Genomic DNA, 27,669 nt, shown 5'->3' with positions numbered 1-27,669 from the left:
ATAGTAATCGATAATTTCTTTCAAAAATTCAACTATGATCTTTATATAAAAAAAATATAAGTAATCGTTATGAATAATTATATAAATAATCAAATTAACATTAAAATTAATTAGAGGAAAAATATAGTACTTTTTTTGCCAGTACAGAAACTAGATCTACGGTCATCTTCCTAAGATTGCTTTAAAATATTTTAAGGAATTAAAAAAAAAATTAAACATTATTTAGGGTATCCAATTAGATAGCAAATTGATTCGATAACCATGTTTAATTCATTGATATTTGTGATAAATTTATCTTCATCATAGGTATTCTGCCTTTATTGGCAGGCCACTTGCAGCAGCTGAGAAGCTTCCATGCTCCACGGTCCTCCGCTAACTCTATGTCTTCGCGTATGATCTCTTTGTTTTTATATTATCCATTAATTGTAGTCTCCTTCGCCCCCTCCCTCTCTTTCCCGCCACCATACCCTCTAGGACGTCCCTCATGATACAATCTCTTCTTAGGCAATGTCCCAACCAGTTTCTCTTCCTCTTCCTAATAATATGTAAAAGTGTTCTTTTCTCACCAACCATTTCTAACACACTCTCATTCGTTTTCCGCTCGATCCAACTAATTCTTTCCATTCTTCTCCACACCCACATTTCGAAGGCTTCCAGTCGATTTTCGTTTGGGCAACATAAAAATCTTTTGTCTGAATATAACTCATTCTAACTTCAGAACTTCTTGTACAAAATAAAATACAAATTCTGACCAAAGCTTATACTATTTAATGAATAATATCGTTATAGTTTCGGCAAAGTATTTTTACCTTCATCAGACACATTATCTAACACACAAGCCCTATGCTTTGCTCAGAATTTATTTTATTTTATATATATATATATATATATATATATATATATATATATATATATATATATATATATATATATATATATATATATATATATATATATATATATATATATATAACTTTTCTTTTCCAGGATATGAAAAGTAGCATATCATACATTTATTTCTAGAAAAACAAAACATGCAACATTTTACTAAGCAATGGAGCTCAGTGTAGGAAAAAATAGTAATAATAACAATAATGATAATTTTGTGATAATATACATTAGCTCAGTAGAAAAGATCAGTTGTATAGTATAGGTTAAGTAATTACTTTATTACACTGTATGCGTTTTTAAAAATAATAAAATTCACGTTTATGATTTATCTTCGGATAGGTCTACTACATTTACCTAGTGTTTCATTTTATGCATTTTTACTTATTTATTTCCAAATTATTTATTTGCTTCTACGACGACCTGCTAGAACTCATTCTTGCTGGCCGAACTTGATTTAAAAAGAAAAAAAAAATCAAGCATTGACCGATTTGTGTTGGGTTCTGGAAAATCTAAACAAATCGAATTTTGTTAATACGCATTATTACTGTAACAGTTTGTAAAAAATAGTTTAGTAACACAGTACAAATTTATCAAAACATTTCGGCCGCTTATATCTAAAGCTTAAAAATATTTTTTTTAAATTCATGTTATTTTTTTATTATTATACAATGTTATTATTACCAGAAAGTTTCACTTGTAGAGATATGAATAGGGATGGGCACGTGACGAGACAAATAAGATTTTTTTTGACAAAATTCGAGTCGACACACAACTCTTCCACTAGAGAAATATACATTTTTCGAGTCGAGGAATCACTTTAACAGCACATGTTTTGAAACGAGACAGCCTGTTTTGTGTGCATCCCTAATCTAGGTTAAGCTTCACGACTCCGTGCGATTACTATAGTTTCAAGACAAATACTTAGTAACAGTCGCATAAGCGGGAAATGTGACGTCCTTAACCGAAGAAATAATCGCTCTGAGGCGGTAAACTTATAGGAAGATCACCCTGTATATCATTAAAAACAAAAAAGCATTACATAGCAAACAGTAATTAGTAATACCTATTTTTTTTCTTTAGAGATTACTTTTATAAGAGATGTAATTTAGAAAGAAAATAACTTATTAACATCTTGTTCAAAAAAGACAATTTAAAAAGAAACCATGTTTAATGTTCCTAATGCTAGGTGTTAGATTTCAACTACCTTTTATGTATTTTCTTTCCTTATCCATTTAATGAAAAAAAAAAAAAAAACTTTTCTAACTGATATCCAATTTTCACATTCACTTTCACAGAGATGATAGGAACATTATTAAACTGAGAAATGATAATGGCAATCAGTGGCGGAAGGGAAGGGATGTGTTGTTTGGAGGAAGTGGGGCAGAGAGAAGCGAGTGAGGAAGCGGTATAACGGAAGAGACGAGTTGTATTTTATATAACTACCTCTGATGAGTGAGCGCCTAAAAGGTATTTAATGACTGTCGTAATTAGGCTCTTGCATGTCTAGTACCAATTATCAAGTACGTAAATTTTGCGGTCACTATTCAAGCTATGAGTTTGTACTGTCTCCGTAATATAGGGTAATGAATTACTGATTGAAACACACATACACGAAAGCAGATAAGAAAAAAGAACTATATATGTTTTTTAAATATTATTTTTCATACGTATTTACGTAACAAGATCAGTCACTATAGCTTAGCTTATGCTATGCATGTACAGGTATGAGCAAAAGAATGTACCTACACCGAAAATATCAACGTCTCCGGCCAGGCACACACCCAGAATTTTTTGTTGGGGTGATGCAAGGTTTGTAGAGTTCAATAATATAGGTATTATGTTTATGTATGTATGTTTATGTTTATGTATGTTTATGTTTGGATGCTTATGTAATAGCGAAAAAGTGTTATTCTACAGCAGAAAAAAGATAAGTAATTTTTTAAGTAGTGACAGCTATATTCTCACAAAAAATGAAAAATTAGGTTGTTTCTATCAGAAAAGAAATAGTGCATATGATGAATAAGGTCAAATCTTTAGTCTACATCAAATATTTTTTGCTAAACAAAGGTAGTTTTATTAAGAAAGTATACAAATGTATGTTTAGTTACGAAGTTTTGAGGGGTTCCGCATCCGGTGGGCCCAACCGTGCGTACGCCCGTGTCTCTGGAGTTAAGAGACCGAGAATAGCTTTTAATCGAATAATGTACGATCTACACGTTAATTCGCGTCTTTGTTATTTCTGGCTTTATACTCCTGAGTTGGTGATATTTTAATGCAAAGTAGGTTACTCACAGCTGCACTACAAAATATTTGAAAACCACTTTTAGATACAGTTAGGACACTTTACACATTACCGACTCTCTTTGAACACCCAGGGGTGCCCACAGAGGGGGGCTATGACGCAAACTGCGTCATTGAAATATTGGCTGGGGTTAAAAATCTATATAAATATGTTCGAGGGGGTGTAAAAATAAATCGAAAAGAAGATTTTTTCATGGAAGAACATCTTCGGATAGACAATTGAGGGGGGTGCGTCATAGATAGCCTACTTTTTCCAAGTATGTCACAAATGTGTTTGCAGAATATGACATAACTTTGTTTTCGAAATGTTTGCCGAGAAAAAGTGTTTTAAATGTGTCACACTAGAAAATGCTTTTTAAGAATTAACGCATTTTGAACACGCGAAGAACACTTTCTAAACACTATTTTAACAATTTTCTCTCCAAAAACTGTTCTAACAGTGTTTAAATGCTTTTTTTTAACAGTGTGAATCAACTTTGTTTTAAACGGGATTAGAACCCGAGATTGTGCTTAACGATGCTGCAATTAACCCTTAAGTTACATATAAGTGTTCTTTTCTTTGTAATTTTAGAACAAATTACATTGATGTCTTGGAACTTTGAACAGATATTTAAATCCGCTCAAGAAACCCTGTTCGAGATCCAAGACAATTTTCCCCCTTTAAAATAATAACAAAAAGATTTGAAGTCGACTCGTTAGGTCCAGCAGCACCACTGAACAAAAGTTAAAAAAAAAAAAAAAAAAAAAACATAGACACGGTCTCATTCACTACAAACTACACAACGCCGAGAATCTAACTTGCGACCTTACGCTTCAAGTACGATCAAGCCACCACTAAAATAACAGCTAAAAAATGGCAGGATTAGTTCATTATTTGATTTCTAGTATGCACATTGTGACAGTTTTATTAAATAATTATGCTTATCAGACCCAATTAACACAAAACCAAGATTGCAACAAAACGCGCTGAGATTGAACAGCGGTCTCCTCATTACGTAACTATTCCAACTGATATATACATAGTTAACTGGAAAAGACAAAAAGAATTTACAGGTTGAAAACCAGAGAGTAGTTGTTACATTAGATTTGCTGGTGGCTCAGCTGTTTAATGTCCTTTGTAGATACCGAATAGAGTTCAAGGCAACCGACTAAATTAGCCGGCTACTTAACATGCTTAACATGTCATCAGATCCTGATTCGTTTACGTGCGGATGCTCAACAGACAAAGAGGAGCTGTGTCAATCAACATTAAAACACAAACGTTCACGTGACTCCCAACGAGCCATACAGACGCTAAAATAAATTAAATGTTTTGATTTTTATGCGAGTTTCTGATACTCTTGCATCAGAGATAACTCAGATCTGCTAAGCTTCAAATATTCTTATAGATTTACCCCACAGATGGTATTACTGGGGTAATTGGGGTTATGAACTGAAAATTGAATTTATTTTTCAATATTTCTCACAGCAACTTTACGAAATATAAAGTTATAACAGCTTCTGGAAACCATATTACAAGTTATATCTGCATTACTCTTAGGAGTATGAGCCACTGTTAGAGTATATGTAGGCCCGTATTTAGGTAAGTGCTATTCTGTGCTCGAGTACAGGGAGGCAGAATTTTAGGGGCGGCAAAATTTTGGATTTTTTAAAAAGATTCACAATAAAGTAATATTTAAAACTAGCAAACCCACAGAGTTCCGCGCAAGACCGAGAAAATATATTAATCCGCTCTAATTACAGTAGTTACTAATTAGCTAGCTTATCTGATTATTTTTAAAAATTAACCCTCTCCCACACCCTCCCCAAGGGGTGAACATCATGAAAACATCATGAACATCATGAAAACTGATATCGTTAAACTTAGTGACGACGAAAACTATGAATTCAACATTAATATCTGTCGTTTTCGATTACTCTTAAAATCTTACCCCCTTCCTGGGGAGTGGAGTATAACCTTGAAATTAAATTGGATTAAAACTATCACTATTCATCTGAGCGACCCCAAAAACTGTGAATTCAACTCTAATATTGGAAGTTTTTTTTTTGGGGGGGGGGACAAATTTCCTGCGGGAGCGGCAAAAATATTCAGAGCACAGGAGCGAACAATATATATGTAAATACGGGCCTGGATATATGTATCACTGTTAGATTATGAGCCACTGTTGGGAGTATGTATGCCACTGTTCGTTTTTGTCAGTTGTCTCAAAAATTACACATGAGGATCTACTGTCACCCATGCCATTTTGTCCAGCTCAGCCAGCAGATATTGGTTGGGGGAAACCCTAGATGTGACTAAATTTTCAGGTTTTCCACTGCTATATAGGTATTATAATCTTACTGATTAAAACATATACAAATGACAAACTTAGAGGAGCAATTTTCCCTGGAGTCTTAAATAACGTCTCTGAGCTCAGCGAGATCTATTATTATTATTATTATTATTATTATTATTATTATTATTATTATTATTATTATTATTATTATTATTATTATTATTATTATTATTATTAAAGTATGTATCATGATCATATGCTACGGAGGTAGAACTACCTAAACCGTCTAATGATATTAGTTAGTATTTCTTTCTAGAGGAGAAGTCCATTTTCAAATTCGAGACGAGACCATTTTCGAGACGAGACGAGAAATTTCTCGAGTGTGCTGGGTAACACTAGTTCGCCCAAGTTTTAGATTTGAAACACTCTTTTCATATTGCATGATTCATACTATAAAAACTATAAAAAACCGATAAGGTGATTGTATAAACACAATGAAGGGGATTTGTTAACGTTCAAAGTTATACAACTCATTATACAATATTCTTCAATAATGTTCTGCAATATTCTCCAATAATATGGTTTAAATGTTGTTATATTACACTCTTCGGGGATCTCTTAGGCTGCTGACTGGTTCTGGATGGAATTAAGAAAATAAATTAGGATATAAATTTTGTACCTAGACCTCTACATAAATTTACAAAACGAGCTGTGAAAATTTCAAAATGAGACGAGAAAGTCTTTCCGAGACGAGATTTCTATAAAATTTATGAGAACGAGGTAACAAAACATTATTTCTCGTCTCGTTTAGCAAATCTGTATCTGAAGAGAAGGCAACACCTCTTAAAGTTAGTTAAAAGAATGATATTCTCCTTTCCTAAGTTATACACACAATTATATTTTTCTTCTAATACATTGTGTCACTACCACTGTTATATAAAATACCGGTACAGGTTGAATAATACACTCATCGAAGTAACAGTGTAAGTATGACAGTAGATGCTTCTAAGACCTATTTGATTTTTTTAAATTTGTGTTCTGAATAAAAAGTTAATATTTGGTAGCAGTTTTCATATTTTTTCAGAGAATATATTGCTTTTACGAAACAAAATAGTAATTTAACACAAATCAATATTTTTGAAATTAATAGAAAACCAACCAAATAAGCAGCATATCGGTAATGATTTAATTCAGTTATTGTATTTAGAATGGCTATGGTAGATAACAACGTCAAGTGCAACGTTTCAAGTATTTTCTAAAATATGAACTCTCTAAAATATGTAAATTAAAATATGAACTCACTAATACCTATGACTCACCAAATCAAAAATGAAATGAAATCTTTCAGTTTTACGTTCCACGTTTAGGCTAATGGAGAAGGCGATGATGAGAAATAAATTGAATGCTGGAATGAATCGAGTGGGAGGGAACGGGAAAACTCCGAGAAAATCCTCGCACACGGTGTTTGTCCGCTACGAAATTCAATTGGTGCGTTCTGGGATCGAACCAGTGAGCCCACACACCAGTAGTGAACGCTCGAAATCTGGACTGGTATTTAAGTAAACATTCTGGCCGCGTAGGGTTCGACTCCCGATGAAACCAAAGTTTCTGTATCGATATTGTGAAGCACTTAACTGCATTTTTTTTAAAATTAAGACTTATCGAATTCCGGTCTACAAGTCTGTAAATAACGGCAGTGGGATTCGACTTGCCGACGACACATTATATCCAGCTTTATTACGCAAACATACATAAACAATATCTGCGATATTATTATTACTATAATAATTAATATTTATTAACTGTTCATTAACTAATATATAATAACTAATTTTCCTTCGGTACAAAGGCACTTTGACGGTATTTTTAGTACATTAAATCATATTGAGTAAAACAAATAGCGAAGTTTTAGAAATAAAATAAAATCCATTTCTATAAAGGAATTGGGAAAAAATTTAAGTTTCGACAGTAAATACAGATGGCACCATTCATATTTAAATAGAATGCACTTACATGTTGATAATGTAAGTAACATTTTGAATTACTTATCAAATAAGTATTTTTAATTCACAAATACATTTACACTAAACTATTAATTTACACTTTCGCTTTTTCCAAATGCATATTTTTCTTTAGTTATCATTAGTTGATTTATTCATATATTGTTCTTAAGGTCTCTATATTCAGTATACAGTATATTTCTAAATATGAAATTTCCACTGTTTTGGAAAATTTTCAATATTGTTAGTTATTTTAATTCATTTCCTTTATTTCTATTATATTTTAATTAACTCATACACATGAATTTTATAACAAACCCAAAAACTAAAACATTTGCAGCGCGGATGTCAACATTCAAAACAGTTGCGCCTGGTTCTTGAGACGCGGTTAGTTTCGCCAGGCAGTCGGCAGCCATTTTCTGTGTGCTACCAACGCCCCGCTGTATCGACGTCCGCCAACCGGGGTTGAGCACGATCGAACAGCTCTTGAGTGGCTGGCGAGCACAGCGGGAAACCATTCATACTCCCTGCACACCATGGACAAAAACACGCTTCCTGCAAAAATAGCTACTACGCGAATCAAAATCAGTGTTAAATGTAAAATTATAGCATTTTTCCGGTAGGTAGGAATTTATTTTATTTTTTAACAAAATGTATTATTATTTTATTATTTTATTTTCTGTGAATTAAATTTCTTTCGTTACGTTTAACCATTATTTAATTCGTAAATTTAGTACCGCAGACTGGTACAATCCGCGGCAAAAAACCTGCAACATGAGCATATAAGTTTATTGTGAAATGACGAAGTCTTTTGCTCCAAAATAAGTGTGCACGTGAGGAGGCCGAGGTTTATCCTGGCGTGATTCGTTACACTTAGACGTTATGTTCATTCCCTGTGTTGTTAGGCGTAGTTTCACAATAAACTTACATCCTCATGTTGCAGGTTTTTTGCCGCGGATTGTACAAGGTGGGGTCGTACGGGATAAAATAAGACTGTCTAAAAACAATCATTTTAAAACCGCGATTTGCAAATTAACAAAATATATTCACTTATTTCTTAATCAAAATATAATCAATGCCGGTTACGTATTTAGTAATGTCTGTTACAAGCTAAATACTGAAAGTACGAATAGCCACTAATGATTTAATTTTAACTGTCTTATAGTCAAACTAGAAATACTTTTTGATATTCTGAAATAATAAATTCCGAAATTACATTAATATGGTCGTAATGGTATTTGAATTCTATGCTTTAATGACATACTTCAAAAATTAGCGAAATAAAATAAATCATATTGAAAATCAGTGGAGTATTTTGTTATGAGTCAAAATTAGCAAAATAAAATAAATCATATTGAAAATCAGTAGAGTATTTTTTAATGAGTCAAAATTAGCAAAGTAAAATAAATCATATTGAAAATCAGTGGAGTATTTTGTAATGAGTCAAAATTAGCAAAATAAAATAAATCATATTGAGAATCAGTGGAGTACTTTGTAATGAGTCAAAATTAGCAAAATAAAATAAATCATATTAAAAATCAGTGGAGTATTTTGTAATGATACAAAATTAGCAAAATAAAATAACTAATCGAAAATTAGTGGCCTGTAGAAGAGTCTGATCCCTTTCCGAAACAACATTTATATTCTGTTTCAAAATTTCGGTTTCATTTTCAATTGCTATATTTTTGCTTACTTCAATTTATTATTATTATCGACGCACTATAATTATATCTTATCTGACTTTATTTTATGAATTAGTTTTCAACTTTTTAACAATTTTAGATACTATGTATTTACAAAATGGAATAGTGGGCCCGTCTCGTTCAGAACAAATTCATGATTCTGCTGATTTGGAGTTACCAATAATATTTAAAATTTATGAATAAATTCAATCCTAATGGATTAAAATTTATTAATTTTTTGTTTTGTAATATTAGAAGTAGTAAATAGTCCAAAACTATTAACTTGATAAATTCTTTGTCTCTCTGAAATTTATTATCGAATTTGCAACTAAAAAATTTTTAAAAAATATAAAAACAACATTTTTCTGCATTCCTTAACAAGCGATAATAATTATTTATCCGTATTAAATGCAGAAAAATGTTGTTTTTATATTTTTAAAAATTTTTTTAGTTGCAAATTCGATAATAAATTTCAGAGAGACGAAGAATTTATCAGAGCAAGTATATATTAATTTACACCTAAAAAGTATAAATTCCTTGTATTGTGTTGTAATTTACTGAACTTGAAATAAAAATGTCGAAAATTTATAAAATATATAATAAATAAATAAATAAAACAGAAAATAAAACAATATTATTTTCTAAAATAATTCTCTTAGCCATTATCTGTTAATGCAATGAACTCATCACCCTAACATTTCGAACTCATAATCACTTTGTCTGCCTTTTTCTGGACGGGAGAGGGAAGCATATGAGAGTAGCAATTATAAAATATTATACACCCACTAAAATATTAATAAATTGACAAAGTAAAATATTTACTACTGAACAGACGGCGTAGCCTTGTATCGGAAACCGAAGAAGATGAGACTATAATTTTATTTTAGGTCTAATTTTTGATCTCATATCTAACTTTCTCGTGCCTAGGCGTCTTCGCCTCGGAAGACCCCTCAGGCCCGTATCCACGGGGTTCTAGGAGGGCCGGCCCCTCTAAATTTTTGTTGCCTCCTAAAATTCTCACGGTAGCTTTGCAAATAAACTATAATATGATTGGATCGGACCCCCCCTACATTTTTGGGCTGGCTACCGATCTGAAGACCCGGGTTCGATTTCCAGCGTGAGCTTATGTTGTTCGGATCCTTCGTTAAGTTATAGGTTCAAGTTTCATAGAGCTTCACTCTTGAAAAGAACAGTAGACAATATATATACTTTATTTTGTAATATATACATATGTCGTAAAACAAATTGCAAAAAATTTCTTTTTAAATTTTTAGTTTTTTTTTTTTTTTTTTTTTTTATAAAGCGTTTAGTTATATAAAGAATCTATTAATACGAGAAATTCAATTGAATATGTCTTTCTTATATTCGCTGTTAGGGTCTATATCATTCGTTCTGGTACTGAAATTTTGATATTGTGAGTTTTATCATTATTCAGTTGGCCTAATGACTTTTGTACAACGAAATCATAACACTCAATTAAACTTTATATAGTAACATGGCCTGTAGTGAATAAAGATTTAGACAAAATTAAGATATAGCTTTCACCGCACAAGGGAATCAAGTCCACTTTCGATCGTTTTATACATATTTCATCTTTAATAGCTCTATCTGAAGCTCCTCTCAGAGTTTAAAAGATTCATTTCAAGATATTGTAAGTAACTCTTATAATTTAAACAAACGGAACAGAGTCAATCAGCGAACTAAACTCAAAAGATCCAGGCGTGCCCAAGCTGAACCCAGTTTTTCTCTGGCTGAGCTTGCCCATCAAATATAGCGAGCCTTAGGCAATGGGCTTCCTGCCCATCAAAGTTGGTTTAGATCCGGCCAGTAGTTACCGAGAAATAAAGTACCAGATACACACACATACACCAGGAGTTATACACCTTATGCTTACTCAAGGAACTGTAAAGTGTCAACTTTTCCCGGTAATTAAGTATACCGTATAAACTTTAAAACTACTTCTCCCACAAACTTTGTAACGTGATTTGATTCTGTTCTGCTCTAAGTATGTCAATCCTAACGTACTTAATATGATATAATTTCTCCACTTGTATTCGAGAAATAATAAATCCAATAACATCTTTTCAAACAAAATCTCTGTATAACCTAGGCCTATATAAAAATTAAAGTGATTATATTTGTAACTTTATAACTCTCCAACCACCTGACCGAGATGAGATTCGGGTCTGGATTTTTTTTTCTTTTTTTTATAATTTCACTTTGACGGTGCGACTTAGGAGAGGGGAGGAAGAGATATTTAGAAATGATCGATATTAGTGTCGAATTCATAGTTTTCAGGGTCACTGAGATGAACAGTGATACTTCCGATGCCGCTTAAATCCAAATTCAGCTCTTTGTGTCCAAACTGAAATTATTCTCCCCGTGCGAAGAATGCAAGTAATCTTACGGTTTATTATTTTATTAAAGAATTCAGTTAATTATAATTGTGTCAGTAGATAAATTACAGTCTCTTAGGAAATTAGAATTGAAGTTCTCGAACCGAAAGACAGTATAACTATTTGCAGATAATCCTTTAAAAATGATAAAAGTACTCTGTGAAGGAGTTACTGTAACAATAAAGAATATGCCTATTATGTTATTAATATTGAAAATAAAATGAAAGAAAACTTTTAGTTTTATATTCTATTTTAAAATGGGATCTGAACCAATGGCATGCGTTCAATATGTTCTTCCACGGTAATCGAACACAGGACCTCCTGCGCCAAAGTCGCGCGTGCTAGCTATGCTGAACCAGGGAGGAAAATTACAAAATTTAAATTATTCTTTATAAAAAGAAATATAGTTATTATCTGATATGTGTAATTTCCCAGGTGTGAAATAAATTTTGATAATTGTGTATTTTCATCACAACCCCGTTTGATGTATCTCCTCTCGAACCCACACTCAATTAATTACGTCGCTGATAACATTTGAATAATTAAAAAAGATCTCATTAAAAAAAAATACAATTGTTGTGATGGAACAGTATAGAAAAAATAAACAAGTCAGCTTGCAACTAAACCGTATTACAATTAGCGTATGTTTCATGTTAAGCCATCAGGGATCTATGCTCGTTATATGCGTATCCAATGTTAATACATGTGGAGTGCGTATGCTCCCAAATCGATTTCCATGTTCATCCTGTTTGACCGCAAATCTCATTACACAACTCATGAATACAAATGAAATGCTATGGGCACGTGACACAAGTACAACTCATAAATACAATTGTTTCAAGAGAAATTTTATACGTAATTTTTGAAAAGAGTTTGTTTCTATTTACAAATAATATTATTATAAATACAGTTTTAAAAAACAGCTGAGAATGCTCCAAGAGCATTGCCAGAATAGACTTAAAAAGAATTAATTTTTATTAACTTCTACAGGCTATATATCAATTGTTGTATGTATTTTATTATAATATTCATTAAACAATTATTGTAAAATATCTATTCATTTATAATTTCTTTAAGTACTAAATTTTTTCCACATGTTTTGTTTAAGAGTTCTGTTAAAACGTTCTACGGTATGTTCTTTAACGAAGACATGACCAAAATGGAGGGCTCAAAATTGAAAAATTCGCAAAATAGGATCACTCTATGACTTACGGTTCCCGAGATACGACTCCTTAAATCTACCGAAATCCGAACTTTTTTGGCCAATATCTCGGAAACGGTAAGAGTGACGAAAAAAAAAACGCTTTCTCAGATAGTTTTCGATGTTCTATCGAATGGATGGCTCAAAATTAAAAATTCACAATTACAAGCACACACACACAGAAAGACGTAGAAAAATTCATTAAAGAACTTTCCAAGTTCGTTGATAAATATTTTAAAATCATTGAATTATTCTTAATGTATTGGTCTTATTCTCTGGCCTTCTAGCCAACAAAAAATATTGCGCGCTTTTGATTGGGCGATATGTGGTCACATCAGTTCTCATCCCCAGAATTTCCAGCTTTGTAGACTGATGTTCGCTATTTCTTAATTTAAAAAGCTAAACAAATTTCTCACAATCCTGAAACAATACAAAAAAAGTGTGCTTGTATCTGGAGTCAAACTGGAGCCGTGCATAAATAAATAAACACATTGGAAGTATTGCGTTACCAGGGAGAGCACTGTGTTGCACATTGAATTACATTTACATAGCATTGAAGTATTACACTAGGAGCCATATCTCGGAAACCGTGAGTCATAGAGATATACTGGTGTTAATCAATACCTAAGAGTATGGTGAACATTTTGGCACAAAATATTAACCGTTGGCCACTGGACAACTTACCACCGTTCCCCAGATAGAAAATATTGGCCAAATAAATTCAGATTTCGGGAGGATTAAGGAATCATATCTCGGGAACCGTAAGTCATAAAGAGATGATATTTTGAGAATTTTTCAATTTGGAGCATGTCTTCGTAGAACAACATATCGTAGAACGTTTTAACAAAACATGTGGAAAACATTTAGTACTCAAGGAAATTGTAAATGCAAAGATATATTACAAGAATTGTTTAATGAGTATAATAATAAAATACATGGAGTAATTGGTATGCTCTAGAGCCTGTAGAAGTTAATAAGAAAAATTAATTATTTTTAAGTTCGTTTCTGGCAATGCCCTTGGAGCATTCTTAACTGGTTTTTACTGTAATTTAAAACTTTGATATCTTAATATTCGGCTCTATAATAAGTTTCATTGACAACAACTCAAAAGCTCTCATCCAGAGTACTTACTTTACGTAAAAACAGAAGAAGAAGAATCAAGCTATTCAGTTGGTACGGAAAACTACATTTCTTTCCGTAACTTGCTATCTTTTGGAACGAATACAGTTATTTATGTTCACTTCCCTTGAGAACAACATATAGTGTAACCAAAATAGGAGAATAATATTTATAGTATTGAAATATTTATGAACTTTAGATAGTAAATGAAACTTCATGCTCACTTAATATACATCCATATGTATAGGCCTGTAAGATTTAAAAAAAAAAAAAAAAAAAAAAAAAAACTTACTAACAGGCGACAAACATACTAAAAACCAAACTTGAATATTAAGCAGTTTTTATAAATAAATTAATTGCTATTTTAAAAGCTGAAAGTCATCGGTGATTTTTTTTAAAAGAAGTGAACTTTGAAATCTATAAATCAATCAAAACTAATCCATAGGATTTTTGGTTAATGTTGAGTTCAAGTTCGTCTTCTGAATTTTATTTTTTCATGTAGACACCGTGTCTGAATTGAATCGCTATACATACCCTATAAGAGAAAAACATCAAAATCAGACTGTATCATTATTCTTGACAGTGTAAGCATACCTTTGGAATTAATTAGAGGAAGTTCCTGACATTATTCCCGAGACGTCATTATAAATTGTCCCGTTAAAGAGTCACACGTTTGCTAATTACTATCTTCAGATGACGAGCTAAGCACGCAGCCTTGATATATTGGCCCCAATTTGCATTCAAAGTACCAAGCTTCAAGTTTTCCGTTTATTTTTCCAACCTAAAACAACCAAAAAAATAATAATAATAAAAAAAAAAGCTTCATGCATCGCTAACGCAAATATAAGATTGGTTAAATATGAACACAAGTTGCTTCTAACGAATAATAGTTATTATTTATTTAGCGATTTTTTTGTCAGCTTTCAAATAAAAAAAGAAGTCGTGGGGTTATAAATTGTATGCTACTTAGCTATGCAACTTATTAAGTCTGTTTAAAATGTAAATTTATACTCTCACTATACGCTGATTACAATCGCACGAAACCAGAAAATTCTACAGCTCACCTTCAGAAAAAACAAACAAACAAACATTGCGTATTTATTCATTACCTATTTCATTATTATTATTATTATTATTATTATTATTATTATTATTATTATTATTATTATTATTATTATTATTATTATTATTATTATTATGCTAGAATATGCTTCGGTGATTTAGAACAGCCTAACTCTCTTGAACAAACTTGAAGTAATCCAAAAGCGTTTCCTTAGAATACTTTGTTTTAAGTTAGAACTGGATTGTTACTGAAACATGTCTAAATATTGGAAAACATATTTTAAATTGGAACCATTGGCTGACGAGAGAAATTTAATTTAATTGACTCTATATTTATAGAAAAGATACTCGACAACCAATGTAACTCGGATTTTAAAGTTCCAATATATGGTACATTTTATTGCAACCACATGATATATATATATATATATATATATATATATATATATATATATATATATCACAACGTGTTGTATTTTTGCTGCATTTCAGTTGTTATTAGCATGTAAAATGAAGTTTATTATTATTATTATTATTATTATTATTATTATTATTATTATTATTATTATTATTATTATTATTATTATTATTATTACATGCACTGGTCCTAGCCTCAATACACACTCTCACATACTTATTATGTAGGAATAAACTCTGTTGAAGCTTTTCAAAGACTGTTGAACGATGTGTGAGGTATACTCGCGCTTAAATCAAGCGGAAAATGTCTGCTCGATTTTGAGGACGCTACAAAATGCGCTTTTAACTGATTACCATTGGAAGAAAAAAGAATAAATAAATAAACACATGAACAAGCGAGCCCATGAGAATGTATATATACATATAACGTATGTTCTTACACATATATGTACTATTATATATGCGGATATCTATAAATATGTATGTATATTCATTCTTATGACTATTTGTATGTGTGTGTTTGAAAAAGAATAAGGTTTACTGATGTGTTTATAAAGTTGGTCGTTATAAAGTTTGAGTAATTGCATAACGCGTATAATGTTACCTGCAAAAGCCAGCATTTCACAGTATGATACAGGAAATTGCCTGAAATTACCAAAGCATAATTTAGCGTTACAACTTTTTTTTTTTTGACTACATTTTGTGTATAGCCTGTGTTTATGCTTGCTCGTAGATTCGACACACCGATTTTCGCATTTCGTACTTCTTTTGTTTCTTTTATCCTTGCTCTTTTATTTTTTTTCTCTTTTGGTTAATACCAACTTAGCTCTGCAAGAAGGATTTTTTTTTTTCGTGTACTCGTGTGACCCTCCCACTTGTCTGATTTAATATTGTTCGTGTATAGCCAAAAAGAGCTGGGGGAGAGGGAATTATGGGAAAAATGTTCTGACTTATAATGTACATACAAGATGATTGTGTACATGTTCGAGTTGCAAGCATACGGAAAACGTTAAACATAGGAATTACATGCTTTAATCTCAAAGACTAACAGTGCTGCAAAAAAAACTTACCTCGCTCCACTGGCGAACCGAATTGAAACTCGAGTTTGACTGAAAGGCGTTCAAAGTACTTCTTGCCATCACAACACCCGAAGCTGCAAAATTCTGTCCACCTCATGCCCTTTTCCCACTTGGCGTTCTTAAAATTCTTGGCCACCCCCTGTTCTTAAAGTCACCACCCACTCACACTGTAGAACAACCGTTCCTATAAATGTCTGTGTGTATATATATATAAAAATATGTTGACTTACGTTCATAATATGTTAGCCAATCACTTGCGACAGTCTGCAGATGTACCCTTAGCCGAAAGGAAGGCTTTTCTGTTTTGCCCTTATTCATGGTCAAGTTACGTTTTTGTTTACGACAACCCCCTGTCCAAAACAAGGGCAAAACAGCAAGATAAATGGGTGGCAATGACCATTAACAATGCTCAGGGTCGCAGGCCTCTTGCTTTGGGAAAGAACATAAGGCTGTTGCACTCTTACAAAAATGTCGGTATTTTCCACTAATTGTGGGTAAAAATTTAAGTGATAAACTTGTATGAATTAATTCACAAATATGCTTCCACAAATACTTAATGTTTTTAAATTTTTAATTATTTTGCTATTACCTGTAGTATTATTTCTTTAAGTTTTTTATGAAAAATAAAATAAAAAATTATATTCTTGTTCGCAAGTAATGAAATAAAGATGAATAAATTTGGTGAGGAATCCTGACGTCTACAGTTCGAATCGCCTGAACAATCATTTTGACTGTTCTTCCAGAGACTTTATTTGTTCCTTTTATCTGTTCAAGTGTAACCAGATGATTACAGAGAACATCCATTAATTTAACAACCCAGTCACGCAAACACAACTCTAAGCATCGATTTAAAGTAAAAACGCTTATTTTAAACACAACACTTAATGCTTTTGCTCCACACAAAGTCCGGGGCCGGGGTCCTAGGACCCACCAGCTTTTTGAGTGACAAAAATAATTGAAGGTCTTATTTCCCTATATTTTTAAAAGTTTATCGTCAACTTATGATATACCTATCATAGTCTGAATTCTGGCAGGCCCCTCCCTACTTTTAACATCCCAGGCCTACACAGTCGAGTATTATTATTATTATTATTATTATTATTATTATTATTAATATTAATAATAATAATAATAATAATAATAATAATAATAATAATAATAATAATAATAATAATAATAATAATAATAATAATAATAATAAATACATAAAAAAATATACACACATCAGAAACACTGCACTGCAGTGAAAACGCAGGCCGCGGTGCTGGGTGGTAGACCTTCCCCTGGTTCAATCTCAACTACCGCCAAGTAGACCTTCTGCCTTACAAAAAATAATGTGTATGTGGGTTTTCTTGTGATTCTTCCGTTTCCTTCCACCTTCTTCATTGTACCATTTCATTCACTTTCATCGTGTCACCGTTTCCTTTTATCCTACCAAGCAGATGCGTGAATATAAAACTAGATTTCATTTTATTTTCTTGCAGTAATATTATTATTCTACACATTTACAAACTCCTACACCGTAAGGTGTCTTTATGAAACACTTGAATGTAGCAAAATTAGAAATGTGTCTCATACAATATTTGTACGTATATTAACATACAGTGTGATTTCTTCAATATAATAGGCTAATGGTCGTTATTTATTTTCGAGTATATTGGGATGTTTCTTTGGAAAACTTAAAATATAATGGAATATATAATCATGTGATTTCATTTCGATTTTTCTTACCGAAAATTTTATTAGCTGTAAGCAAACCAAATACTATTAGATGCAATTATATGCTTAAGCACTGTATGATGCATTTCATTGGATTCTAAAAGTAATCAAACTTTTATACTTTGAAGTCAATGTATAAAAAATTGTGTCCATTATATTGAAAAAAAAAATTGTATGTGGTGTATTTGAGTAAGTAATAATTTATTTTAAATTCAGAACGTTACAAAATTTGTTTTAGTAATTAGCTTTCAATGTTTGTTTATTTAAATCGAACTTAAATCAAAATACTTTTTCTTTCATTTTCTAAACGTTAATAGTGAAGTAGTTTTCAGTTGTAAAATAAGCTTCGAAACAAGTGGGCTTCTCGAAAGAAAATTTTTACAAGTGGGATCATGACAAAAATTTTATAGCGTGTCAAAAAATGAGAGATTCAATTGTAATTATGTTCTTTTTAGAGTGCCTCAGAGGCTCAGTTGTAAAGAGTTTACCTCTGGTGCATGAGGTCCTTAGTTCGAACCCAGCCCGCGCCAAGTGAGCTTTGTGGTGGACAAACTCCGTGTGCGTGGGTTATCTCGGGGTTCTGCCACTTTCTTCACTCCACCCTTTCATTCATTTATCATTATCATCGTCTCCTTTAGTCTAGCCAACATATTCGTGGGACGTCAACAAGATTTCATTTCATTTTTTTTAATGTATAAAATCTGTAACCTGCGGAACAGAAACATGTTTTAGTCAAACCGTATCCGGCGTAGTAGAAGACGGTTATTGGTATTCAGAACTATTGAATGCTTTTTTAAAATAGCACTGATTCTTTGAGTGACATATCAATAATAAAATGTTGGGATGTGTGTCTTACACTATGAGAAGAATAGTTTCCCTTTGTATATGAGGTATTATCACAGTATTAGTTAGAACAGGGTTTCCCAACCTGTGGGTCTCGAAGATAAGCGGAAGACATAAATATAATTAGAATCTAATACCGGAAAATAGATATCTATAAATATTATTTTGAATTTTGTTCTGATAGGAATATTTTTATTTTTATACATACTGTTAAGAACAACAAAAAAATAGGTCTACTAAACATTTTCAACAGATGCAGAATTGTTTAAGAATCAATTTAAATGAAAGAGGTACGATATGTAACTAATGAGAACTCCATATTGAAATATCAGAAAAATACAAATGCAACAAAATATACCTATTAAAATACAATTAAAATTAAAAGCTAATGAGATACCTGAGCATGGTGTGATTTCACTAGGGCGACAATGTCCGGTTCGACTTTTGTGACGCACATTATCAAGTCATTTAAAGTGCTCAATAACTATTTTAACAACTGTCCAAGTTTTTAAAACCAAAATTAGTAATCACTTTATTTTTTATCATATTTTCTATGACCCAAAATTAAGCGAGTTCTGGAGTTTTAAAATTTTCAAACGGACTCCATTTTTAAACAGTATGACGGATCGGATTTGATATTTGTAATATGAATGAACTGATCAAATTTGGTATTAATCCATTCGCTTTTAGGAAAATTACTGTATCCACTATATACAAGAGATGAATTGTAGTATTATAGATATAGATGAATATCGTGAGATCTCCGCAGTGGGTAAATTAGAAATCCCACACAAGCTTATTACAAACCAGAAGTTATAAGGGGGTTGGTGGCAAGAGGATGTGATAAAATGGAGGTCGTGATAGGGATTAGGTTGAGAACCGCTGAGTTAGAACAAAGATTTGTGGCTCAATATTATTAAAGCTTGGAGTGTAGAAGCGGAGCTATGTGATTCTCTTAAAACGTATTTCAGGTCGGTTAACTAGATTTCCATAGCGTTCGTAGCAATTGTTTGACAGAGTATTAGGTAGGGGCAAAGCGAATCTCCCTTTTCCCCACAAATTGTAGATTAGTTATCACATTCCACCGCTGGCATTTATTCATGGTATTTGGACACCGAAACTCTGATTCAATGTTTGAAAGCCAACTGAGTGTGCGGAGTCTGTATAGATTTTGTCCGTTTTATCACTAGCCAATACAAGATAGGGTTCCACGCCTGTGTTTGTAATGACAATATGTGAGAAACAAGCTCTGTAAACAATGACAACGAGATATGCAAACAAGCCTGTGCACGACCATCACATTTTAATGTTACAAATTGTGTGTGTGTGTGTGTGTGTATTTAAAACAGGAATGCCCTTATCTAAGTATGACAACTTTTCTTTTTAGGTGTTGACTAAACGTTTTTGATCATGGGCAATTTACCGTGGGTGTTTGCTCTGAAAGAAATGGAACTTGGATTTCTTCAAGATATTACGAAGCAGCAGTGGCTCAGTGGTGAGCGTTCACCTCTGGAGCATACGGTCCTTAGTTCGATCCCAGCTCAAGCCAAATGGGCTTTGTGGTGGACAAACACCGTGGGCGTGGGTTCTCCCGTTTCCTCCCACTTTCTTCATTCCACCGTTTCATTCATTTCTCATTATCGCCGTCTCCTTCAGCCTAACCGGCATAACTGTGGAACTTAAAACTTCAAGATTTCATTTCAAAGTATTACAGCAGCATTTGTCTGGTTAGTTTTATTTCCTTTGGGGAGTGGGAACGAGTTTATATCTCTTTTCAGCACGGAGACCACACGTGACAATAAATTTGTAAAGAAACAGTAAATTTACACTCATTGTAAGGTAGTCTCCAGGGCCGCATCCACGGGAAGGATCTACCGGGTCCGGACCCCTCCCCCCAACTTCCCTCTCAAAAAAACTTAATAAGTTTAAATGAAAATCGAATGCAGAATAACACTTTCTAAAAAAAATATACTTGTTTAGCAGGGAAGTGACTAAGGGAACATAAAAATTTGATCTCATATTTCATCTGTAATCTTTCTCGTATAAAAACAACCTAGTTCTATCATTTTTTTTTTTTTCTGAAAATATAGATGGAAATATTTTACAATTACTAATCAGTTCTTTAGAATGCAGAATAACACCCGGTCAATACTACATAGACATAGTGGTTTGTAGTATAGGACCTCCACCCGCCAAAGTTTGGACTTCTCGCAAACAAAAATTTCTGGGTGAGCACCTGGTGGTCCCTAGATTATTCAACTTCAGGGTCGTTTATTGTGGCTGTAGAATGTCTGATATTTCTGTATTGAAGACAGGTCCTATTATACGATATTTATAACCTGATATTGGGGAAAGGAGAGGGGGTGGATTCAGAAAAATATAAGAAAAATGGGCGATTCTTAGTTATATGTTCGGAAACATACCATCTCACCTGTTCCATCAATAGAAAAAAAAAAAACTTGTAGCTATGTCGTCATTTTTATTACCGTTTTTGTTCAATTATATCCGTTTATGCAAGACTATAAACATTTTAAGTTATTCTCCCTTTAATTGTAAATACCGACATTATTTCTCTCTCTTTCTCTCTCTCTTTCTGATATAGGGAATAATAAAAACAAATAAGAAATTAAATTAATGTGAACATGAGATGTCTTCAAGTTAATGTTGCTATTTAGTTGTCTGTGTTTATAGAAGATGGATAAAATTTAATTGGCAACTGTTGTTTGTTTAAAATGTTCACTCTTAACAACAGATGGAAATCTGCTTCCATTGTAGAAGTACAGTAACTAGTATGCAACAAAAAGTACCTTGTATGATATCTGCTTTCTAATTAAAACCAGGGCTGGAGGCCGCGGTGGTTTAGTGGTAGAGCGCTCATGTTTGGTGTGTGTGGGGTGGGCTAGTGTTATCAACGGCTCGGCTCACAGCTCAGACACCACCGAGCCGAACCGAGAAGTGATCCGAGCCAACAGCTCACCTATCAGAGGCGGCTCGAGCCCTCGGCTCAGTTGGGCCGAACCGAGACGAGCTGATGGCTCACCCCAACCGAGCTGGCTGTAGCCGATGGCTCACCTGAGCTGAGTAAAACCGATCCGATGGCTCACCTGAGCTGAGTCAAACCGATCCGATGGCTCATTCCAACCGAACAGGCTCGAGCCGAAACGAACCGGTGGCTTACCTAACCTGAGTCGAATCGAGCCAATGGCTCATTCCAATCGAGCCACCTCGAAATGTTGGCTCAGTTTGAACCGAGAAGAACCAAGCCGGAGCTCGAGCTCAACCTGTGGCTCAGGGCTCGAACGAGCCGGTCATCACTAGTGTGGGCCATGGTTGATCCCAGCTCCCTATGTAGTGGACAAACACCACGCGTAGTTCTCTCAGGGTTCTCCCGTTTTCTCCCATTTTCTTCATTCCATCATTTCATTCATTATTTTCGTTACTGCCTCTTTTAGTCCACGGGGCATAACCGTGAAACGTAAAACTAAAATGTTTTATTTTTAAAACAGGGCAAACAAGCGCCTTACTGAGTAAAACACCCAAAGATATGGCCGCCTTTGGCTGGTCGCATCAGTAACTACGTACAGAAAGGGGCAGACGCTATGGACAATCGATTATCTAATCGAGTAACCCTCTTCGTTCTCTCCATCTTTTTCCTGCCACTATACTCTCTAGTATAACCATGATACAATTACTTGTCAGACAATGTCCCAACTAATTTCTCTTCCTCTTTTCAATTACATTTAAAATTGCCCTTTTCTCTCCCACTATTTCTAACACCTTCTCATTTGCTTTCCGTTTGATCCAGCTATTTTTGCCATTCATCTTCATATCCACATTTTGAAAACTTGAGGTCTCTTTTCATTACTTTTGCGTAATGTCTATGTTTCTGCCCCATACAGTACACTACTCCACACGAAGCATTTTATGAGTCGTTTTCTCAACTTTTTATTCAAGGATCCACACAAAAGAAACTTATCCTCCTTATAAAAGCTTCTTTCGACGTTCCTATTTGCTTTTATTTCACGTTCACATTTCATGTCAGCACAAATAATAACTACTTAGAATCAAGTAGTATTAGCACCAACTATAATGTAATAATACGGCCAATTTACAATGTAATAATCACAAGTATATTTATCACGTTTTCACAAATATATATGTGACCAAAATTAGCCAGGTAACTAATTTATATTAGATGGCCAACTTGCAATGTAATAATCACAAATATTTTTATCACATTGCCACAGATAGATATACGTAAGTGACCAATATTAGTCAGGTGACCAACTTATATTAGATGGCCAGTTTGTAATATAATATATAATTACAAATATTATCACTAGACTTCGGAATTTTAGGCACCAAAAAGTTTAATTTTAGGCGCCTAAAATAGGTACTAAAAATAGGAAAATAGGCGCTAAAAATTAAAAATAGGCTCTAAAAATAATAGTATAAATTATTACATACCCCTTTTTATTAACATCTTTTGTTTTCAGTGAATCAGGTGATTCATTCAGTACACAACTTGCTCATTCGTAATTTTGGAAACAGTAAATTACCAACAGTTTCTCAAAGTTTTCGACTGTCAATCTCTCTCTTTTGTCTGTAAGGATCATCTTTGCTGCCGAAAACGATCTTTCCACTGAGACAGATGTTACAGGAGCATACTTAAATTTCGATACATTTTTCATTTCCACTTCGTCGGGGATGGTTTCATCCTCTCCCATCAAAACTTTCCCTATACGAGCCAACACAAGAAATCCCTCATTCTTCTTCACTACACTTTCCCACTTACACTGCACTTTTTCCCCAACTTTCCCCGTAGCACTTTGGATTTTCTTTTCGGCTTCGTTAACTACTGACACCTGTTCACTAAGTGGCTTTCCCGTAGCTTCCAACTTAGTGATCGTCGTAGGTAAGAATGAAAAATTTGACTTGATATATACAAGATCTCTTTTGAGAATGGGATCTTTGAAAAGTTCCTTCAAAACTGAAACACTTGCAATGTTTTCCACACCAGGAAGTTCGCCAACAACACCAGCAATAGCGTCCAAGTTCTCTGCGTAATACAAAGCTGCTTCAAGCCATGTTCCCCAGCGCGTTAGGACAGGTTGTGGAGGAAGAGAAATGCCAGGCAGTTTTTCTTTAAAGACAGCGATTCTCGATGGGGCTTTGCAAAAAGTTTTTTTCATGTTAGAAATGAGGGCATTGACTTGAGGAAATTCGTTCCTGATTGTTTCAGAAATTCTATGAAAAGCATGTGCTACACAGGTAACATGGATGAGGTTGGGGTAGAAAGGTTTTAGGTTCTTAAACGCAGCAATCATGTAAGAAGCTGCATCTGTGCAAAGAAGAAGAATTTTAGAATCATCCACACCACTAGGATACAGAAGTTGCAAACTTTTGTTCACGGTGTAAGCAATTGTCTGGGCACTCACTTTCTTAATTTCCTTGCTACTTAACAAGTGAGGAGTTGAAGGTCCATCTTCATAAAGTTTTCCTACAACAACTTTCACTATGTATCTATTGCATGCATCAGTAGTCTCATCGACGCCTACCCAAATGCTGGAATCGCCAATATCCTTTCTGATTGTATCAAGTGTATTGTTGTATTCAGAATCCAAACACGTTTTCCTGAGTGTTGACTCACACGGTATCGATTGCTGGCACCACTTCTGTAAAAACTGTCGGAATGTTTCATTTTGAAGTGTGTTCCATGGGATGTTGGCAGCGACAAGGGCTCTAGCAAGATCCGCATTAAATGTGTTCGCAGTTCCAGATTCAGATCCAGATCCAGAAGGCTGAGTTAACTGTGTCTGTTTCTGTTGTTTCTTCGCTTTAGATTTGGCAAGATGTCCAGCACCATCAATGTGTTGCTTTAAGTGGCACTTCTTTTCCTGAGAAACCTTAAAAAAAAAAAAAAAAAAAACGCTTAGAAATATATTTTCAAATGCTTCTTACAAAACTAGTGAAGATGGTGGCGTTTTAACTTTAATTTCGGTTTCAAATTCTCTAATTTTCTTCGTGTACATTGCGACTAGTATTTTCAAACGGGTCAGTTCGGGTCAGCTTATTGTTGGACACCCTCAGTAACGGGTCGGGTCAGGTCAGCCTAACTCGGGTCACGAGTCTGGTATCGTTAGACCAACTCAGTTCACCAGTCGGGTCGGGTCAAACTATCTCGGGTGACCCGACTCGACCGGTGAACTGAGTTGGTCTAACGCTACCCGACCCGTGACCCGAGTTAGGCTGACCTGACCCGACCCGTTACTCGAGGGTGTCCAACCAAAAGTCGACCCGAACTGACCCGATTGAGAGCACTAATTGCGACAACTACCATCACTGTTTGCTTGCCTTTCTGGTCGTAATGTGCTTTTTTTTTTTTTTTAATCGGTGAACGTTACATTATTGATTTAAAGTTGACAAAAAGGCAAACTTGTTGGTCTACCTCGTTAAAGACCAATATACCCCAGTCCCATTTCGAATCAGAACAGATCAAATAAAAGACTAATCGATGAGCATTTTACTTCAGAATAATCCCCAATTTACAGACAGAAGCAATAAAATTGTATATCAATATCTGAGAAATAATATTTAATTTTAAGCACTGTAACTAATTTAATTTTAAGCACTATATTTTATTTAATTTCGAATGCTGACACACTCCAACTTGGCAAAAATTAAAACATAATTTGGCAATATTTTGTTTGAGATTTGGATGCCAAAATAATTGCATGAAAAATTTCAAAATATCGTCCCTTTAAAATTTTCTTTAAAACTGTAATTTACAAAATTTTTAACTGATTTGAACCAAATTTTCCCCAAAATATGATTAAAATGTTTCAGTGTGAAAATCAGTGACCTGTCAAAAATTTAAAATAAGGGCCGTTTTAAAATTTCAAAAATTCAAAATTTTTGCAACTATCAACTGACAGAAACCAAAGTTAGAACGAAAATAAAGTATTAGCAATGCCTTAGTTGAGCGTGAACATCAGCATGATACAATAAATAAAATTGGCGTTTTTTAATTTTTTTTTTTTTGGAAATTAGTTGTCTCTTGCGGCCCTGCGACAAAAGGTGTATGGATATTCTTCATCAGGAGAGAGAGAGAGAGAGAGCAATCGATTAGAATTCCTTTTTTTTTTTTTTTTTTTTTGGCTTTGGGGAGAGAACATCAGAGACAAATTCTTCCTTTCTTAAGATCTGTCCTAAAATAAAATTATCCGCAATTGTAATTCTTGTTAGACGAGTGTCAGACTGTTCTTTTCTTGCCCCTGTGTGGAATTTATTTGTCTGTAACTATGGATGGAAATCAATAGCATCTTAAGACAATAGACAGTAGCACCTCGAGCAAAATTGATAAATAAAAAAACAAAGAGACAAACAAGTTTCTGCTTCGTAAAACAAGTTCTGAGACAATCTATGAACCTCAAACGCCGTTATTTAACTATTAACAGATCTTTTCTTTCTTTTTCGAGAAAAATAACAAAAAAAAAAAAAATGGCCTTTAAACATTTTTCCTATCTTTTATGCTTTTCAAGATATTGACATTTCTAGTTTTTCTTTCAAACTGAAATCCTCGTTTTTAGATATTTTCGGGATGAAAGGATATATCCAGTTTCCTTAACTTTTTAAAGATAATCAATATTGGCATTGCACATTTCTTCTTTCAAACTTTTGGAACTGTTGGCATTTAAAAAAAATTGAATCCCGCCTTTCTTAACTTCTTTCGTATTTTTTTTTTTCTTTTGAAAAACGAGATAGCAAAAATATGTTTTCTTAAGCTCCTGAAACTGTCGAGTAATTGCTGGCATTAAACATTTTTCTCCGAAAAGAGGACCCCTTTTGGAGTTACTGACACAATATGTCAACTTTAACTTACATTGTTTTTAACCTTTACCGCTTTTTTTCGGGGGGGGGGGGGAGTCCTTCGGAAAGAACCGAGAATGCCATGTCCGCTTTTCTCAAGATCCCCGAGAATCCCTAAAACTGTTGAATGTGTAAGTCTAGACACTTTCTTCCATTAGCACTTTCAAAACCATCGTTCATATATTTCATTTAAGCAGGCTGCTAGAAGTCTTTACATTTTAAAGATTTTCCTGTGTTACAGGATTATTTTTATGTTTTTTCTTAACTGATCTAAATTCCATGTAAATTAGATTTTCACGAGTTCAGCAGCTCAGTAACGTTGTCTCTTAAAATAGTTAACCTCCCATTGATAAAGGTTTTACTTTAGCTAGCTATACAGAAACAAGGAGGGGGGGGGGTGTACAATTGATTTAATTAAATTTATAAATTCTGTAAATAAAAATAGCTTTTCTTACCTGCTTGCTGCACAATGGACAAAAGATTATTCTTCCATCGTATGTTAGATCTGGAAATTCTTGCAACCACTGGCGAATCAAGGTACTTTTTGAAGACTTCTCCTTTGGCATTGTTGCGTATGATACAAAACTTCTTTTTAAGAATCCTCAAGATCTGTGACTGGGCTGTAAGCCGTTGAGTCCAATTGTTCATGCGTTGTAGAGACGATGTATCGTTCTTGAACTACGTGTTTAAGATAAATCACTGCACTGACCCGAAAATGATACATGGATGGATACTCCAGTCAACTGAACCGCGTCACTTCATGAATCGTTTCTGTTCGTGGACTTTGGTTTTTCCCAAATATTGAAAGCGAAGA

General features: G+C 33.6%; 2 long non-coding RNA genes across 4 annotated transcripts in view; one reads left to right on the top strand and one right to left on the bottom strand.

Moving 5' to 3' along the window:
* LOC145678880 (uncharacterized) overlaps positions 1 to 16,698 on the bottom strand; it is a 156,497-nt gene extending 139,799 nt beyond the window's left edge. The window contains exons 1-2 of one of the 3 annotated variants that reach the window (XR_014130482.1): positions 16,416 to 16,698; positions 14,461 to 14,647 (exon numbers count right to left, since the gene is read on the bottom strand). This is a non-coding gene — a long non-coding RNA (uncharacterized LOC145678880). The remainder of the gene's footprint in view (positions 1 to 14,460; positions 14,648 to 16,415) is intronic. The other 2 variants (XR_014130481.1, XR_014130480.1) reach the window with 2 other exon arrangements.
* The window catches only part of LOC145678882 (uncharacterized), a 231,375-nt gene that overhangs the window by 191,912 nt on the left and 11,794 nt on the right, over positions 1 to 27,669 (top strand). The window lies entirely within an intron of this gene.

Source organism: Thermobia domestica, chromosome 2 (genome assembly GCF_964235325.1).
Source record: "Thermobia domestica chromosome 2, izTheDome1.hap1.1, whole genome shotgun sequence".
NCBI classification, from domain to species: Eukaryota; Metazoa; Arthropoda; class Insecta; order Zygentoma; family Lepismatidae; genus Thermobia; species Thermobia domestica.
The sequence above is the reverse complement of the archived record's forward strand: the minus strand, read 5'-3'. Positions and strand labels throughout refer to the sequence as shown.